Below are 19,905 nucleotides of genomic sequence, written 5' to 3'. Positions count from 1 at the left end.
ATGGCTGCTCCAGGCCTGCGCCCGCTCCCGGGCCTCCCCATCCAGGCTTGCTACATCTTGTTAGGAAGGCTGGAAGGCATCAGCCTTTCTGCAGCAGGGCTGCTGCAGGCACCTCTTCCCCAGGCCGCAGTAACGCCAGTGGCTCTGCGGAGCAGCCGTCCACAGTGTCGCTGGGGTGGTGGCTTTCCTGATCTCTTGCCTCCACTGTGCTCACCTGTTTAGTAGCCTCTCCCCTCTGTTCCTCACCAAGAGACAAACGCTCTTCTGCCTCCTCTGCTCAGCCTTGCGCTCAAACCGCATGTGGTCTTCCCTGAGCTGGCTTTTCCAGTTGCTCTGTTCACTGCTACCCTCAGTGCTCTCCTTTGCTGGGATGCTTACATGAGCAATGAGAGGTGGCCACTACTTTCATGTTGACTGGAGTTGCCTCTTTGTCACACAGGCTGAATGCAGATGTAGAAGGCCTGCTTCCCCACTGACTCAGATCCAGCTGTCCCATGGGAACCCCTTGAATGTGGCATGTGGAGTCTGTCCTCACCCCTTGTGGTGGGGCAGAGTGGTGTTATAGTGCCTTCCTGTGCAATTAGATCTTGAGCAAGGCACAGCCTGTACTCCCTCCTGGGAAAGCCATCCTTTCTCTGATTTAATCTCTAGAGAAAACACTCTTTTGGTCATCCAGCCCGAGATAGATTGTAGGATTGTGATCAACCAGCCCTAGCACTTACTGTACTAAGCAGAGTCCGTGGCTAGTGTGTTCCATGACTGTCTCTTATAATTAACGCCAAGGATGCTTCAAATCTAAATTCCTCTCAGTAGCTATACATAGAGTTAAGGATGCCTTAAGATTGCAGAAGTTTTAAAACCAGTTGTTTTCTGGTGAGCTTGTAACTCCTATGCAACCCCAAAGTGGATACCGTGGGGGCAAATGAGGCAGACTTGGATCTTCTTGGCTTCACTCTGGTGCCTGAGTGGGAACTTCAGAGCTGCTGATGCCTTACATTGCCTCTACATGAGGAAGGAATTCTTTGCCTGAGTGTCACAGACACCAAGTGCAGAGAGCAATGCTTTGCAATTTCAGCATGCAATCCACATGCCGAAACCTGCTCATAAAAACTGCCCACGGAGTAATTTTAAATACCCAATGCACTGTTATAAACAAGTCACTTCATGAGTAGAGAAACTAGGGCTACCTGCTTTCCTACAGGTTTGTATCTTGCCTTAGCTTGATCAATGACTGAAAAGAATACATCCTAAGTACTGCCTCAGTTCAGCTCTGGTTTAGATATATTTGCATGCTACAGCAAACCACTGGCCTGCCCTTGCTCAGCCTCTCTAAAGGTATTACCTTCCGCATATTTTATATCGTAACACTACTTTCCAGTTCCTTACCAGATCATGCTTACTAGACATACCCGTAGCAGCCTCTCTAATATCTAAAACCTGGGCTGCAATATCTGAAATGAGGACTACTGCCATTGTGCATACAGTTTATGTGGAAGCAAACTGCCCTCTGTAGCTAATGTGGATGGCTTTCTATCCATCATCCCTTAAACAGTCCTGGAGCCTGGGACTGGCTTTTAATAATGTTTCTGAACAGCACAGAGTGCAGTTGAGCCTCAGCTGGTGCCAGGAGTCATGGTTTAAATAACACACAATAAATACTAGAATAGCCTGAGCTAGAGAGAAGTCCTCAGATACCAGTTTCTAAGGATGATCTAATACATTTCTTGGACTTGCTCTTCCTTCTCATAACTCTTCTGCATTTTTTGCTGCTATTTTTCTTCCCTCCCAATTAATTTTTTTAATAAGTCTCTTACTTTTTCTTCTAAAATATGCAGCCATGGCAATAAGATGGATGAGAGAATTCCCTGGGTCTGACTGCATGTCCTTGGGGTTTGGCGGGAAGCGAGGGGGAAGAGAATTCCAGCCATTCTCTCTCACCATGAACAGTGTTTAGTAAACACACACGAGCACATACATGCTAACCCTCTCCACTCCCTGCCCAGCCCTGGCACACAAACACCAGCACAGTAAACTTCTCCTGCAGGCTTAGCAGGTCTTCTCCTGTCTCTGAGAACAAGTGGCACCTCTCGTCTTCTCCCTAAAACAATTTAGGGCTGGCATTTTTGGGAGCAGCATCTTGGAGGAATTCAGCCCCTGGCGTCAGGACAGGAGCTGACATTCCAAGCCCAAGCTGAAGAATGTGGACACAGTGTTCGCTCCAAACTCCAGCGCTGGAGTTCATTCACCCTGCACTCCAGGCAAGAGGCAATAGGATATCAGGATTCAAGCAGTGCTCTGTCCCTCAGTGAGAAGTCTCCTTAACCAGGTATTGGTGTGTTCCCCACTGAGCTCTATGCACTCAAACAAGCTCTTGCTGTGGGCCCACATCTCACTGGAGAGATTGTCAGAGGAATGACTTCTTTTTGCATTGGTGGCTCTGACCACTGCCTGTCAATCTGCAGTTATATAGTGTCTCTAGATCAACCCTTTTTGGGCGAATTCAGAAGAGAATTAAGTGAATTTTAGGTTGCTTGGTGGGCTCATTTGAATGCAGCAAGCAGCCATAAATATGAGGACAGCAGGACCATGCAGCAAACTAGTTCTCTGTAGGCCAGCAGCAGGAATACTGTGGCCAAGCAGCAAACCAGGGACCACCATTTAGGGACAGGTCAGCCCAGTTCAATGGTGTCACTTAGAGACCTGGAAAAGGCAGGGTATGATTGAAGGTCTCATAAAGCTTCTATACAGCCAAAGCTGACTTACTTTAATGTCTGTACTGTGGCAGAAGCCAAACTTGAATCTGAATTCAGACTCTAAAGCCATCACTAACTTTCAGCTCAAAAAGCCAGGTACCTTTCTAAGGCAAATGTAAGTGTTATAGTTCACCCTGCCCCTCTGACGTACCCACACAAAGGCTAGCAAATGCTGTTTATACACTTTGTAATGTTACACACAACTTGAATTACCACATGGCATTCAGTTTGTGAGGTATAGGGTCTTGTGAACCAGTACAGTTCTGCATCAGTACAATTTTAACTGGTTCATACATCTGAAATCAGATACAACAGATTTACTCACCAGTTAGCCATTTATTTAGACTAGACTGTACAGGACTTTGTGACTTAAAATAGCAAAACTTCAGCATCAGGCAATGACAATAATACAACAAGGTTGAGACAGAAAGATCACCACTGATTCACCATCCCATTACATCAGCATTACTATACCAGGGAAATGCTGCTCATTCCATTGGTTTTAAAGGAGGATGAAGCCCAGAGATTGCAAGGAAGCTGAGAAAGTTGGGAGTTTCAAAAGAATTTGTGGAATTCAAATTTTTTAACGACAAAATACCTGCGGGTTATTTCCAGCCTCTGGGAACTTGTGGTTTGAAAAGAGATGGATAAAAAAAAGGTATCACAAAAAGCCCCTCTGCTCAGAAGATTTTTTTTTCCTTAGAAGAGCTCCTCTATGAACCCATAAAACTAGAGTTCCTGTTTGAGCAGACCACTCACCTAGATGCCTTCCCACTAATTAATTCCATGACCTCTTCATGCTTAGCTTCTCACACAAGTACTCAAGAGAAGAGAGCCAAGCATGGGCTAAAAGTCAGCATCTGCAACTGGCCAGAAGCTCACAAGCATTTCACCCAGTAGTGTGAAGCACCTCTGGTTCTGCACCCAGGGAGGTGGGGAATCTGGGAACACCATCCCAACCAGCTGCATTGTTATAAGTGGAGAGCACCAAATATGCCATGGGAGACAGCAAGCTAACTCAGTATTCTCAGGAGGCTCAGGTATGTAGGTAGATAACCTTCCATACCTGTTTCAGCTTCTGGAAAATCTCCAGATGTTGCACAAAGTACCAGCAGTTTGTTGCAGAACCTGAAAGGAAAGGCAGCACTCGCCTGGACATGTTTGAGCAAGCCAACACTTTCTATTCATGCTCTGAAAATAAAGCAGCTATGGGAGCATCCAGGGTTACCCAGCAAGCTTTTTTTGTTCGCCATGTGGAAGGCCCACTGTTCCTGAGTGCTTGATGCATATGGTGGTAGCATGTAAGAGTCCACATCTTGGATCTGTGTGTCACTGTCAAAACATAGAAGAAGGAGACAACTCATGTCTTCAAAGTCTGAATGGCAGATTGCAGTCATGTTCCCTCAATCTGCTGCATGCTCACCAGTCCAGGTCTGATTCACCCTCATTCTCCCACCACAGCCATTCAACCCCGGGATTTCTCTTGTTGTCAGCTGTGGCGCAACTGGGCACTGCTCATTAAAATTTTCTGCGGACTAGACACAAAGGAAGTGAGGCCACTTGGCCTCTGGTTCATCTACACAGGAGGACAGCAGAGGTGAGCTGGGCCCAAATGCAGAGAGCACTATTACCCCAAACCAACACTTTGAAGGAAGAGAAAAGCCCAGAAAACAGACCCATCATGCAACAGGCAGCTCCTTCAGTTCTTCCAGCAGAGGAAAAAATACAGCTTGTTCCGGACCAATGGTGGGAAGAGTCAGTCCAAAATGAAAATGTTTTGGCCACTTTGACTTACAAGGGTTAAGACTCATAGACATCATCCTCTGATACTATTGCTTTGTCATCTCAGGATTTTGTTCTGTGGTGTGTGAGCAAGATTTGAAAACCAGGGAGATGTACAGATAGGCTTCAATTGTGCAATGCAAGACTGTATGTGGATGCAGAAAGGGGGATCTCTAGCATAAAAGGAGCCTGCATGCTCATTTTCTTTTCTTTAGAATTTGTGCTATGACAACACCAAGGATCCCTTGTTCTAGAGCAGGGCACATGGGTCCCGTCTGGAACTAGGACGAGTTGTGGAGCTAGAGAAGATTCCCTGGAACTGGATATGGCTGTTGGACAGTGATTTCACAAGTGTGGGATTGCACTGTAAGCCATGTAGTCACTTTTCTCCTGGGACCAGCAAACACATCTATTTAAAACAGGTTGTATTTAGAAAAAATTCAGAGTCCTTGTCAGTGATCTTTCCCCTGTTGGGACTCTTGACTGGGACCCTGCCACAAGAGTGGGGATGGTGGTTGCTGGTGTGAGAAAAGCATGAGGTCTGGAAGGGCTGTTTCTCCCACCTGGAAGCAAGTAGATGTCAGAGGAGGTTCATATAATGTTTGACTTGCTTTAACACTAAGCAATGCTTTCTACAACCTCAGTCTCCTGAGCCAGTCCTCCTGCTGCCGGTGACATAGTGATCCCGAGGGCAATTTTCAGTCCACCTCACCCCATTTCTCTATCTACAGTGCAGCACAAATATTCACAAGGCCACCAGCTTCCTGAGCTCAGCTGCAAGCAGTCGCAAACATGCCCAACTCTAGCATGGACTGTCTTCTGTCTTACAGTCCTATTGGACTGTACAAAGCAAAGACTGGTGCTTCCACATCAGCAGTGTGGCTTCCCTCACACCCTCCTGGCTGTGTTTCATCAGCAAGTCAAGGATTTGCTATTGGCTTGGAATATGCCTGATGGCACTGCCAGTGCATGCCTGGCATAGAAGACAAGAATGACAGGGCTTACACCCTGCAAGCAGTGACAAATAAGAAAGCAGAGCATATAGAAATTACTGACACTTGAGATCTGATCTTCCAGATACTTGCCAGAGATCCCGAAGCGGGCAAGGGGTGCTGGGAATGCCTCACAATGCAGCCCCAGACTGAGTCTTCCTCCACACCAGCCCACACTCCTTCCTGAAAGAGGTTGGCTTCACACCCAGCACAACCTCACAACCTGCCCACTGCCATGTGCAAATGACCTCAGGGCAAAAAAGCAATGCCACTAGTTAGACACACGTGCTATAAATCAAAGCAAGATGGGGAGAAAAGTGAATGGAACAAGAGCGAGGACAAGGATGAAAATACACGAGCAGGGGCTTTTCAACAGAAGCGCTTTATGTAACTAATCAAAAAAATGAAGAGAGGCCCCCAGGAGCTGGAGCCTTCTGGGCACTGGAGCTACACGTTTAACTCTGTGGAGACACAACCCAAAATAGCCAACATGGGATAAAGTTTCTGGGGCAGCTCTATTCTGGGATAAAGCAACTTTTGGTCCAGAATAGAGCACATACTGAGGGAGCAACTCAGGAACAGCATGGACTGACTAGCTGATGGCCCGGCAGCTATTCTGGTGTGTTTCCCTATGCAGACAGGACCTTGCTAACACCACTAAAAGATTTCCTGCCTGTCTCCAACTAATAATTGTTAGGGAGAAAACTGCCTTTAGAGCGGGGGGAAGGGAGCCGCCTGCTACTTTTCCGGCTTAGTTCATTTTCTTAGAATTTCCTCTGCTGGTTCCGTTTCATTTTTTTTTGTTTGTTTGCTTCAACATTCTTTTTGACAGCTGGAAAAAGAGAGTATGTTTTTGTTACCATGACAATGTGCTTCTCAACTTTTGATGGATTCAAGGCATGCCAGGAGTTCCAGGAGAGCCAGTCATGTTGGAGAAGAATTACCATAGCTTCCCGAAAAGAGGATGCATTGCTCTCAAATGGGCCTGGGCATACACAGTCATGTACTGCCTCCTATACCGACCCCTTGTTTACTCTGCAAATGTGGTATTGCTTACAAATCACTTGCGCGTGCCATCAGATCACAGGACTGGGCTCCATCAGCATAATATTACTTCATACTGAATCTTATGCAAAAGAAAAAAAAGTATCACACTTCAAGGCTATAAAAATGTGGGTGGGAATATTTTCCAGTATGTGTCATTTTCCATTAAGCCCAAAATTCACATTCTGCCTCTTGCTGTTCGTGTTCTTGTCTCTGAAACTCATTTTTCATTTAAGATTCTGTAACTTTGATTCTGCATGAGGAGAGCTTATCAGGAGCTTCCTGAGAGAACTGTGGCACCTCCATGGCCCATGGTGGTTGCTGTGTTGTGGTTTGAGAGGCAGCAGAGCAGGCTGTCACAGTGGTGATCCAGAGGCATTAATTCAGTCACTTGTTTCAGTGGGCTCTGCCAGCAGGCAGTGCTTTCCCATCCCACTCACTACTTTGATACCAAACAGCAGTCCAGTCCAAGGGTCTGAGACCTTTGAAGCACCTTCAAAATGTGCAGGGAATGGTAGTGAGGCATACACCTGGCTGAGTAAGAGGCTGGAAGGCATCCTTAAACTCAAAGGGGTCCTGCACTTGAGTTTGGGGGCAGCCTTCTGCCCTTGGCTGTGCTCCAGGGTTGAAGTCATTGGGGTGTGCTGGTGTCTGCAGCCAGCTGGAGAAGCACAGGCTCTTTAGGGAGGAATGGCATGCAGGGAAGGGAATAGCATGGAACAGCTCGCTGTGCAGCTAGCATCTGCCCTCTCTTGGAAGGCCAGGACTATTGGAAAAATCAGGTACTATGTAGCTGGAGTAAAGGTGTCACAACCTGACTCCTGGGAAGACAATAGAGCAATTGAGAAAAATGTCATATACAATGAAGTAGAAGTCCTGCAATGACATAGATAGCAAAGAGCACTGCGTGGAGGTTCTCCTCTGTTGCTGTTTTGTGTATGTTTGGAGAACATTTTTACCCATTGCTATGTACACAGGTTGGCTGCTACTTTCAGATAGATTTTGCCCAGAGCATCAACAGATAAGTTCCTGTCTCTGCCTGGAGACCACTGCCTGCTTCTCTTTTGGAGACTATGCATCTCCTTCTACACCTCAGCTCTGCCTTCCTCTCTACTTGAAAGCTACCCAGGCCTGCCTAGGAGATGATGAAGCTACAAGACAAACAGTTCCCCAGATTTCTCCCCTTCACTATACATCAGCCTTTAGATATCCACTATTTTCCTGCCTTATAATCATACATATGACAAGTCCTTCTCCCATTACCTATCAGATCACTACCTGCACATCTTTCTTAAGCTAGACTTTTTTGAGGTGTTGAAGAAGACCCAATAGGGCTTTTCTCAGCATGGAAAAACGGAGCAGGAGATCGATACACTGAGAGGTTTGCCACATGTATACGCTGCTGTGAAAAAGCAACCTTAACTCCGTTTGCAGTAACCATTGCTTTATCTCCCACAAGAAGCTCTGGGAACTACTCCTTGTTAAAAGCACACTCCTTATTGAAGAACAATGCAAATCTTACCTCCTCTCTGATACTTTTGCCACCTGGTTTGTCTACCACAACAGTGCCTAACGTATCTTAGATATATATCAGCATCCCTGTGAGCAGAACAGCAGGCTAGAAGGAGCGTTTTTCACCTACCAAGGTCATGTTTAGCTGGTGTTCACTTAAATGCTTTATTGTGCCAACTCTAATGGTCCCCAAAGTGTCTGTGGTATTTCATTTTTGCTTGAAAGCACAAGTGTACAAAAAACTAACTCATTCCTCTCATGGGAAAGCACAATATTTCAACAGTTGTTTTTCTACTAAAGCTGGTGAGCAGTTTGCATATTACAGAAATATTAATGGAACGATGAGTTCAGAACCTTTGTTTCAGATGGAAGCACTGGGTAGAAAAATACTACCGATGATAAAAGCAAAACATTTGGCTTCAGTATATCAGTTTGAAATGAAGCAGGTTGTTTCAAGTTTATCTATTAAAGAATTAGAGAATTTAAGGGAAGTGATTTTTTACCCTCCAGTGAAAAATGTAAAGGAAACTTCATGCACATGGCTGTAAAATTTCAAACGTTATAGTTAAAACTTTCCAGACCTTGTTTCTGTCTGAAGCCAATTGCTTTTCCCAAATTTAAAGCAAAACTTTTCTGTCATTTCCCTGAATAATACATAACCTTCTTTTAGATAAACAAACAAAACATCTTACAGTTTGCATTTTTTGATGGATCTTAGCAATCCAGTGGAAGGGGAAGTGAAATGATGTAGGGGAAAAAAAGGGGGAAACAACACTCACCAAAGCAAAGTTCTTGGAAGAACCCTGATGATGGTACTTTTTGGTTTGTGCCATTACCAGCATGTGGAGGTCAGAGAGAAGGTGGAGTAGCCTCACATGCAACCAAATATGCTGGGTATAGCTTGGAAACTAGGGTGAAGGCTTGTAACAAGTGAGGCAGAGGCACTGGTGGCTCTCTTGTGCCCTATTCATGTCCCTTTGAACTTAGAGGAGGTAGAAATAACCATAAAGTGCTGGAATTGCTCTTGGATGATATAAAGCCCAATGAATGACTGCAAGGAGTAGTTCTCAGGTATGGCCATGAGTGGCGATTTATCACATCCATGGCTCTTCCCCTCTGTCCCAGGTGCAGGAATGATTTCTGCACACTGGCACTGCACTGCCATTGCAAGAAGCTCCAGTGTGGCCAGGTACCACTTCAGATGGTGGCCTGGCTCTCCCTGATACCCGAATGGCACAAGGGGACATCAAGTCAAATAAAAAAACGTGCAATCTGGTCATAGCAGTCTTCCCTTTTACACACATGAACAAAGGAAGAGGATGACACATATGTAATTTTGGATTTGTGGCAGAAATCCAGGCTAGAGGAGGTTCAGTGTGGTCAAGAGAACAGCTTTAAGGTTAGCGTTGTTTTCCTCATTTTAGCAAGTCCCTGTTGAACAGTCAAAGGTGGTGATTCAGCGAGGCTCTGGTATTGCCCAGAAACAGTGGAGCCTCAGCCATGCCTGCCTTCCTGATTGTCAAGTGCTAACTAGAGTCAATCAAAAACCAGCTTACAGCATCAGGAGAGAAGGCACAGCCCAGTATCCAGCCAGAGGGACACATACAGAGTGGGGCCACAGCGAGGCACAACTTGTACCAATCTATCTGTCCCAAAATGAAACACCAACTGATGGAACAACCAGCTGCAATGAAGTATTTTTCCCATCAGGAAGAAAAGTCAAACATCATTTTCTTTCCTGGAAGAAAGAGCTCAGTTTAGAAAAAAGAAAACAAGGCACTTCTATATAGGATAATGTTTCACTTGAAATTTCTTGAGCAATTTTACTATTGAGTGACTCAATGCTGATGTTAATACCTTGTAAATGAAGTTAAGTGGTTTTTATTTAAATGCCCTCTCCCCTTCCTGAGTGATTGCTAAAAGTGAGTTACTGTCTTCAGACTTACAGACTGCTTCTGGGCAATGCTATGTACTAAATCCTCCTGACTGAATCATAACTGCTTTCCCCTCATATAAGCTTTAGCCAGACGTCATTCATCCATATTGATGACGTTGCATTTCTGCAGTAATTTCTCTGGCATGGTCATTGTCTAGGGAATAATTTGTTTTGTAAAGTCTGCCTTAAATTACCTGTCTCCCTAGAGCTGGGAGATAGTGGGTTTAGAGAGGATCTTCTTGCAATTTTATTCACGAAATCTGTATCTCAGAAAGTTTTAGCTGCAAATTCCTTATCCAAAGTGTCTTTCCTCAGAAAGCGTGAAAACATTTTCTTCTTCAAAACCAGAAAAGTGGTGGTGAATTTGAAAACTATCCTTAAAGCGGAATCAGTCAACCAAAACTGTCCATGGGAAGTTCGGAAGACCTCATGCCAGGACCTGCCAGCCTGCTTCAGTCCACATAGGGCCCCTGCGGCTGATGCTATGCATTAAGGATCTGACCCTGTGTGTGTCTACCCTACTCAGCAAGGGTGAGAGCTTCTTGTTTGGAGATAGTCTTTGCTGCATGCGGTGGACACCTGCTGAGGCTACAGGATCCACGCTGAGAGCTTAAAAAAATCCTAATTCTGAATTCCTTTGCTTTCAAATGAAATTTTAATGACTGATTTTTCTTCATACAATTAATTAATCCTTGGCTTAGCTACCTTAATATATTTGACCTAAGCACTTTGCAATTACTTATCATGCGTCTGAAGTCCTTGGGAATGTTTCCTCAGTTCAGACCCAGATCCTTAGGATCAGACCCAAACCTGCAAGGGCTTGTGACAGTCTTGCCAGGGCAATGTGCTCGGAGCTGCCATGAAATCCCTTTCTAATACTGACCCATGATCTGGGCTTAGTGGCCCATGGAAGAACAGCTGTTCTTTGCAAGTGGAGCAATTATCAATACTGCTTAGTGCCGCAGGTCTGACAGGCTGATCTTCTACCCTTAAAACCCACAAGTTTCCAAACAGCATAGTCCAGAAGCTAACTGGATCTGCAATGCTGACACCACACAATAGCAGTAAGGAAAACAGGGGAACGTGGGTTTTGCTAGCATCTGTTTGAGCTTAAAGGATGCAAAGCTGGGACTGCCCTGTATTTGGACTGCTTTGGACAAGCCCTGTTTTTCTATCATGGAAGCTGCATGAAGGCAGAAAAAGAAGAATTTGGCCATTTCTCCTGGGTTCTGGACAGGACACAGCAGCAGAAGCATTCCTTCCTGCTGAACAGGCTTGCCACACTCTCCAAGCCCCACAAATCTCTAAAGCTTTCCCACTACAGCAAAATCAAACAAGCAAACAAAAAGCCCACTTCGGCTCTAGCAGGATGCTTGGTTCCTTCTCATTTTCCATTTAAATATTTTTTATGGCAAATGCTAAAATGAAAAGTCTCAGAAAACAACCCCTGCTGAATAGAAAGTTGTGCTTCCAAAATATTACAGTGAAAATATTTCAAATTTCTTGTAAAAAGAAATAATAAAAAAGATTTGGGGGCTGGGACAACTCAAACATAAGTTCTCAGTTTGATGGGGTTGACCTGAGTAAGGAGCTTTGTCTAAAAAATGCTTTTCACTTAAAAACGTTTCTTTCACCTTTCCTATTAACTCACACTCATTCTTCATATTAACCAATGATATCGAATTATGTATATGACGTTAGAGGTGCTTTTTGCTGCCCTAGACAACAAAATTTGCCTGTAGCAGGCTAAGAACACAGATATAAGTACTTTTAATTACACACACAATTAGTATAATGGGCCTAGTGATGGTGGGGGTGTTAGGCCTCCCAGGCAGGCTGACTCCTGTGTTTCTTTCCTCCATTTCAAGGAGGTGTTAGCAAGACAGGTCCCTTGACATTCCTGGCCAGCACCATGTCAGTCCTCTGTGTGTTCCCTCTCTTCTTGCTTTACTTTGATGGGCCAACTTGGTCTTCCTGAGCGCCAGGGTATCCCCGTCCTTAGAGATAATCCAGGCCTGACTCAACAAGGTCCTGAGTATCCTGGTCTGACTTTGCTCTGGGCAGGGAAGGATGAACTCAGGATCTCCCTGGGTCTTTGCCAACCTCAGTGATTCTGGGATTTCACGATGATCCAGCTTTGCCCAACAGAGAGCGCTTTCCTCTCCTTTGAACTTGGTCTCTTGTCTATTTATTGCTGCTCTCATGTTTCTGACAAGTTAGGTCCCAGAGGTAGAGGTCTTGCACTCATATTCCTCCAGGTGGTGAATTGCTTACCGCTGTCATATTTTCTGAACTACCTTTTTACCATGTCTGAATGCAAACTGCAAATAGTGAGAATAAACAGCCCAGTAGGGCAGGTTTTCTTTGTGAGCACAGGATCCTATCCTGGTTGGGAATCACCCAGCATCCCCAGGCAGATGAGGCCTGGGAATGAGAGGACTCCCAAAGTGGCTCTGCTGCATCCTCAAGGCTGTTGTGTACCTGAAGGATTACTTTTGATGGATGGCTTAATTGTTTTCACTGTGACAGCAGATTACTTGGGGTTCCATGAGGTATCTGAACCCAGAAGAATTTTACAACCCTTAGGCAGACCCTGTAGGTCTCACAGTTCCAGGAAGGCTTCTCTGAAGGCTGGACATTGCTCTACTAAAGCTAGTGCTGAACCTAGGCAGCTGAACCCTGGGAGGAAGAGATGCATTCAGGGCCCTGACACCAAACACTTGTTTAGACAGCATGAGCAGCTTCATAGACATCTCTGTGCTCTCATAAGTGTGTGCTTACATATTTTGCTGGTTTGGATCCACAGGCTACTTCTCCACACTGAAGTGCCTGGAGACAGTAGATCTCACCCTTGACAAATGAACAAAACAGAATTGGTGTCTGGAGGTCTCCCCCACCCCCCCAGAGGTCTGATGTTTCCCAGCTCTGAGCTTACAACGAACAACGCTTTATTGGTAAGGACACAAACCTTCTCTGCCCTTCTCTACTCTTCAGAACAGCTGTCTCCACTACCCTCCACATTTCCTATTTTTCCAAAGCCATATACATGGGCAGCCTCTCTGTGGCAAGTTCACACCACATGAGTGGGTGAAACACAGGGCTGGGCTAGCCTACTGTATATGGGTAACAAACGTATACTTGATTCATCATTTCCAAGGCTGAAGACACTAATTTGCTCATCGGGTGTAACTTCCCGTGGAGCTGCAGGACTCTCAGCATGATCCTGGTTGTTGAGCTACAGCATGTTGTTGTGATGCTTGTGGTTTGCAGGGTGAAATTTTTCCCCATAAAAGTGCCCAGGGGTTGGGGGGGAGGGTTCCTCAGAGACTCTGTATGAAGATGAATTCACTAGCCCCTTATCAATCACCAGTGCTATTCAAATTGACTTCTAATTCCAGCTGGAAACTTTTGACTTTGAATCCAAGCCATTGGCTCTCAATAGAAATCCACTTGAGTTTCTTACAGACCTGTTTAAAGGTTGGGAATTACTCAGGTCTTCCAGCCTCTGGGCTTAGAGGTGACTCTTAGTCTGTATGTGTAATCTATTTTGATGCATTTTATTCCTTCTGATTTAGAGAAAGCCAGAAACACTCTTCAGCCAGGCAGCACTGTGCTGAGAAAGGCATCAGGTTCAGCTTCTGGGAGATTCCTGCTAAAAATATTGAAATAGTACCTTTTTGAGCCAATACCCTGGAAATTAGGCCTCATTTTCTAAATGAGCAAGGAGCAATGCTTCCCCACTGCAGAAGTAGTTTCAACCAACAGATCTGGGGAAGGGAAAGATGTAAAGACATGAAGTACTGAATCAGGGCAGTGCAGGCAGTAGTCCGAACACAGGCTTCTTCCTCTGGTTAGATGCAAATGTAGAAGTAGTCAAGTTTGGCCACAGATCTGCTCTTACGGGAAAAAAAAAACAGCAATGCTAAATCACCCTGCTAATTACTTCCATTAAAGAGGAAACACACATAAACAAGGTCTTCTCTTGGGTCTCAGCCTCCCTCATCTTTCTCCATCACCTATGGGTGTCAGCAATAGGGGAGGGCCCAGTCCCAGTGCTATTTTTCATCTGTCTAAAGCTGCAGTGCTTGAATGCTCAGAGGACCCAGATAGTGCTAGCCTGCATTTGAAACCCATCCTTTATTACTAATTATTACTTCTTCTGGAAACTTTTCTGGAAGATCTTTTCTCCGTGTTGTAAAGGACTCATTCCAAGGAGCTTTGAGATTAGGTAAAGTAATATGAGTCCCTTACTTTCTAAAGATATATACTTGTAAGAGATGTTTGTATCAAACTCTGCGACAGCCAGAGCTGGTGAGATGTGGTTAGTTGTCTTAAGTTTAGAACAGAGCGGTCCAATCTCTGTACCTGCAGAGCTCTCTGTAGGAGAGATCACATCTCCAGGTTGTCCTCTCACCCCTCATCCCTTGGTCCAGTACCTAAGATCCAGACATTTTTCAGGCTGTGGTGGGGACCTGTAGCTGTTAAAAGCATCCTATATGCCAGCCACACCTGTGGGCACTACCTGAGTCCAGGTAACTGATGCTTCAGTGAACAATCTTAGAAAGCAAAAGTGCATGGAGATGAGTCATTATTGGCAAGGTGGTCTCCTGCCCTCTAACCACGTCAAGCTGTTCATCCATGGCACCATCATACCTAGGAGAACAAGTCGTTCCCTCTTCACGTATTCCAGGAATGCATTCCTCCCATTCAGTAAGTAAGGGTAAAGATACGGTTCAGTATCATTCAATATGCCTCTCATGAGGGTTTCATTTCTACACATTTTTAACCTTTGGAAGTTTTTATCGTTATGCAAGGCAGGAGCTTTCCCAAGCATAAAGCCAGGCAGTAACAGTTTCTGGACTCCGGACATGAAAATTTTTTCTATAAGAGGTAGGCAGTGCTTGTTCGTTTCCATCTCCAGACTACAGTAATAACACAAATGGAAGCACTGCCAACTATTTCCTCACCACACCAGCTGCTTAGCAACTGCAAGAACAGCTTGAGAACATGCTTTACTCTAAAGATTTCTTGTTTGGACTTCCTGGACTTTGTAAAGATAATCGGGTTGAATGAGTTTTGGAATAAATGATTCTACTGTTATCTCATACTAACCAAGGCCTGCTGGCTTCGCTTAACACCGCTCCACCATCACTTGCTTCTTTGCAAAACTGTAAGTTAGTATTTTTGTCATGAGAGAAGCCAAAGTGAGCACACCCTTTCTTCCCACCACCACTCTGCAGAAAGTTATACCCTGGTGTCCTGAAATTAGTAGGCTACCAAAAAGCCTGCACCAGAGACCCCTACACACCCAGTGCAATAGCCATCCTCATGTGACAGCTGTCCTGACCCAGAGTAGCACTTCACATGGACTTACGGTTAAGGGTGTGAATGATCTTAAGGACCTCCTCACAGACTGTCCCAAGAAGGGGGAGTCTTGATACAGATTCTTCCTAGAGTCTTCCTTGCAGCCAGCCGAATATACGAAGTTCACAGAAAAAGTGGCTTGGAGCCGGGAGGTGAGAAACTGTGCTGCCAATTCAGCAATCTGGAAGGATGCTTCTCAGCCTGGCTCTTCTTTTTCCCTCCTATTTCTCCCAGCCTTCTTCTTCCTTACCTGACCAGTCTTATACACTTAGATCCTTTATTCTCTTCTCTATCCTTCATCAACTTTCCCACTTTTCTGCACTTGCTTTATTCAGTCAGGCTTAGAAGGGCTGATAGCAGTAGACAACTCATTGGGTTGGTTTCCTACACAATGCTTTGCTAGAAGTCTGTTGGCAATGAACAGTATGGATGTCCTGGAGAAAATTCATAGGAGAATCAAATTTCCATTTCAGTTGGTTTTATTAGACGTCCTTATTACTGTTATTACTTCTTCTGCAACTGCTCCTGGCAGAAGCCCCTTCCCCAACATGTGACAGACAGGAGATGGGAGGAAAGCAGGGAAAGGCAGAGCCAGGACTGATGAAAGCGTGTGAGAATTAACACCAACACTTTGTTCTGACTTTTATAGACTTTCATTCTTTTTAAGCTACTATGGATGTGCTTCCCATCCTACTTTTTCTACTTCTGCTTGTTCTCTTGCCCTTCTCTGGAAAACCAGAGGTGAGAACTGTATCAATAATCAGACAACAGAAGAAAAAGGTTTTACGCTGATCAGACTGCTTAATAGAAAAGCAATTCCCAAGCGAAAAAATGCCCTTTCCTTGCACTATTCCCATTTCCTGAGTTCAGCTTTTACCAGCTGTAAAGCACTGGGAAGCTGTGAAGGAGCCATGCTGTTGTATGTTGTTCTAAAAGTATTAAAACACCAAAGGGTAAGAAGCGTGACTCAGTTTCTGCACTTCTTCCACTTTCCAGCTGGCATTGACCTCCTCTTCCTCACTTTATAATTGTTGTCTAGCCAGACTTAATGAGAGGTGCCACAAAGTGCCAGACAGCAGAGCGGAAAATCCATTCTTTGGAACAAGGTGTTCAGCACAAACTGTATGAACAACAAATCATGTCAGAAGATCAAGGCATTTTGCTGAAACATCCCGACCCCGTTCCCACAAAGAGAGCATATTTGACCACCTTTCTTTTTTGGCAAAAAGCATTTTTGTGCCAGAAACAGTTCAATCACTTCTTCTGAGTCAGATTCTGGTAGTTGGTGAGGGCTGGTACTGTTGGTGACAGCAAGAATAGCTGTGAAACACCCGTCTGATCTGCCTCTCCAGTATAAGGCTCAGCATCTGTAAATACTCAGGAAAATGTTTCATCTTCCCCCCAGACAAGACGAGGTTGCACAAGATAAGGAGACATTTGCTGTTGCTCATCGGCTCCCAGAACATCTGAGGTATCTCAAAAATTTTACTAGGATTAAACAACCTCGGGATGAAGCTGGAGCTTGCCCCACCAACATCTACTCTCAAAGGCAGACAGAGGAGCAAGGAGTCCTAGCGGTGTTATCTCAGATCGCACAGGTCAGCCAGCCTCTTTAGGATGTGGATAATTTGGTAGGTCATGGCTTGAAACAGTGTTTCCCATTGCTTGGAGTACTGCCAGGAAGTAGAGGCAGTGATGTTGGTTATGTTCATCTTGAGCAAAGATGAACAGAGGGCGCTTGCCCTATGAAATATTATGAAATGATTTCTTCACTTTCCTTTTAGCCTGAAACTGTAACTCATGGGTCTGTCATTAGACTGAGCCATGGACTTGAAGTTAGACTGAGAGATCTTTGATTTGGTGGTCTGGCTGCTGAACCTTGCCTCCACCAGCGTGCACAGGACGGGGAGGAGGAAAAAGTCCTTCCCTCTGTGATTGTTCCACCTCGCTGCTGACTGAGGCATGAGTCTCTGTTCTGAGGAATGTATGATTCGGCACCCTGACCCACATACCAGTGCTCGGGCGACAGGGCCCTGACTCATTTTCCATGTGAAGTAACATACTTGGGGGAGGGAAAGAAAAAAACAACAGCAGCAAATCCTTGCAGGAGCAAATGTCGTTTGCTTTCATAGCTGGATGGCTGCAAGGAGCAGGGTGCAAGCAGTATGCATGAAACCAGAGGATCTAGCAGGGATATGTGACCCCTGATTTGTTCCATGTCTCTTCCCACAGGCGCTGACTTCCTGGAGACCTTTAGGCATTAAGTCCAGGCTAAAAAGGCAGCTTTCAGCCCCAGCTACCCCTTGCCTACCACATGCCTGCTTGCTCTGTGCCTGCAGTGCACACTGACCCAAACGCCTTCCTGGACCCCCACACACCTGGGCACTGGGCAACAGGAGGGCACAGAGGCATGTTCCCAGGAAGGTCAAACGTAGCAACAAAGACAGATGAGTCTATAAGTAGCAGTACTGCAGGGAATGAGGAGCCAGGAAAGGAGAGGAAGGACAGGAAGGAGTCCCAGCCATGCTAGAAAACCTTCAGGAGGAATAGGGAGCAGCCCCTACCACCTTCAGGGCTGGACAGTATGGCTGGGATTTCAGTGGAAACGCAAATAAGCAGACATCAGGCTACCACTGAATCAAGCTCTTTGCTCACCTGGGTTCCTACCTCACAGCTGTCCAATTCATCCTGAGAAATACATCTTCCAGCAATTGCAACCACTTTTGGAACACACAGAAAAGAGCACATGCAGCATCCTGAATCCTGTGTGCAACAGACCCAGTGGCTGCTAAGCCCCTGCTCCAGTGACCTATGTGGCCTGGCATATCCTCAGGAGTTGCACTGCCAGGGGAAGGCTTGTCAAAGCATCCCCACCTACCTCCAGCTCAGGCAGGCTATGGTCCTTCACAAGTCAGGGCTACTCTAGTGCCACATTTGGCCCCAAATTTGCCTGCTGCAAGACTGAGGTAACCAGGAGATTGGTAGCGGGAGCACAGTTGGGGAGTGAGTGTAAGCAAGGAGAGAGCCAGAAAGCTTGTCTGCCTGGTTTTTCAAGGTCATAGAGGTGGTGGGAAGGAAAGAAAAGAGAGAGAGAAAAAAGGGTTGACTCAGAAACCGCAGGGAATTTTTTGCCTTTTTAGAATACTGGGAAGAGAAAAAATAGCCACAGTTATTCAAAGCATCCAGGATAATAACAGTCTGTTTACTGTTTATATGCAAAGATGGCAGGCAGGCAGCACAGCACAGAGAAGAGGAATGAGGAATTTGTCGGGCTTGCTCCGCAACACAACCACTTTTGCTTATCCAAGCAAAGCACGGGGCAAATCTCCCAGCCTGCCTTCAGCCAAGGGGGAAGGAGCTGGGCTGGTACGTTGCAGGCACCTAACCCCTGCCAGCAGCACAGGCTGGGGGCCAGGAGCCAGGTGTCTAGGTTGGGGTATCCTGTCCACTCCCATTCTCACTCCATTCCCATTGCAGATAAGACTGGGCAGTTTTCATCTCAAGGTTAGAGGTGTCTTTGGCTCTGCAGAACCCTCACAGGAGGTAGCAGAAGACATGGGTGGCCTGTCTCACCCACTCTAACTTGCAGCCTGGCAAGGATGGGTTCATGCTAGGGGCTAGGTGAGGAGTGGGCAGTGCATACATGTGTCCTCTTTCACCATGTCTGTCCTATAGTGAGCAGCCTCTACAAAGAGCCAAAGAAAGACAGGCTAAGAGTACAAAAGAAACACTTCTGGATTGCAAGTCAGGCTGAAGCACTGGGCAGGCAGTTTCTGGGGCCGACATTCTGAACATTGTCGTTAACCACTGGAGTGGGTTGCCTTGCTCTGGCCTGCGGGAATGAGTCTGGGGTAATGGAAAGCCCAGCAAGCCTCACCAACTGGTTGCAAAGGGCTGGAGGTAAGGACAGAGAAATGGAGAGGGACACTGCAATACCTGGGAGAACAGGAGGGATGGAGGACCCTTTCTGAGGCAGCTGAGAGGAGGGAAGGAGAATGGGCTTTGAGATAGATGTCGGGCAGGGCTGATGAAGGAGAAACCGCTGACTACACTTTCCTGATTCCTCATGTCCTCACAGCCAGTGCTTGAGAGGCAAACAGAGCTCTGCTGTTGAAGGAAAGCAGCCATCTCAGAAACACAAATCTGCAGCTGCCAAAAAAGACAGAGGTTAGCAGGAATTTCACTAGAGCTGTTGAGTACATTTTTAAAATAGTTGAAGAGTGAATCACAAGGAGACTATTTCTCTAGTCAAATATGAAGCTGGCAAATGTGAGTTGTTAGCCCCTAGGTGAATTGCCCGGAAAGGGGAAAAGAGGACAAGACAGAAGTTATCCCTTCTCCCATGAGTAAGTCTACCACAAAGTAGCATACTCCCAAACTGTTCATACACAAACTTAATGAGCTCTTTAGCTGTGGACCACATTCAGTTCATGCCATCTTCACCAAGCGCATTCAGAAGCACTACTAGGTGCTCCCCCCAGCCATGTTGCTTAATAGATGGAGCATCCTGGCCCTTCCAGAG

This window comes from Rhea americana, unplaced genomic scaffold (assembly GCF_003343005.1).
Source record: "Rhea americana isolate MKP2758 unplaced genomic scaffold, rheAme1 scaffold_473, whole genome shotgun sequence".
Taxonomy (NCBI): Eukaryota; Metazoa; Chordata; class Aves; order Rheiformes; family Rheidae; genus Rhea; species Rhea americana.
Note: the sequence above shows the minus strand (reverse complement) of the source record.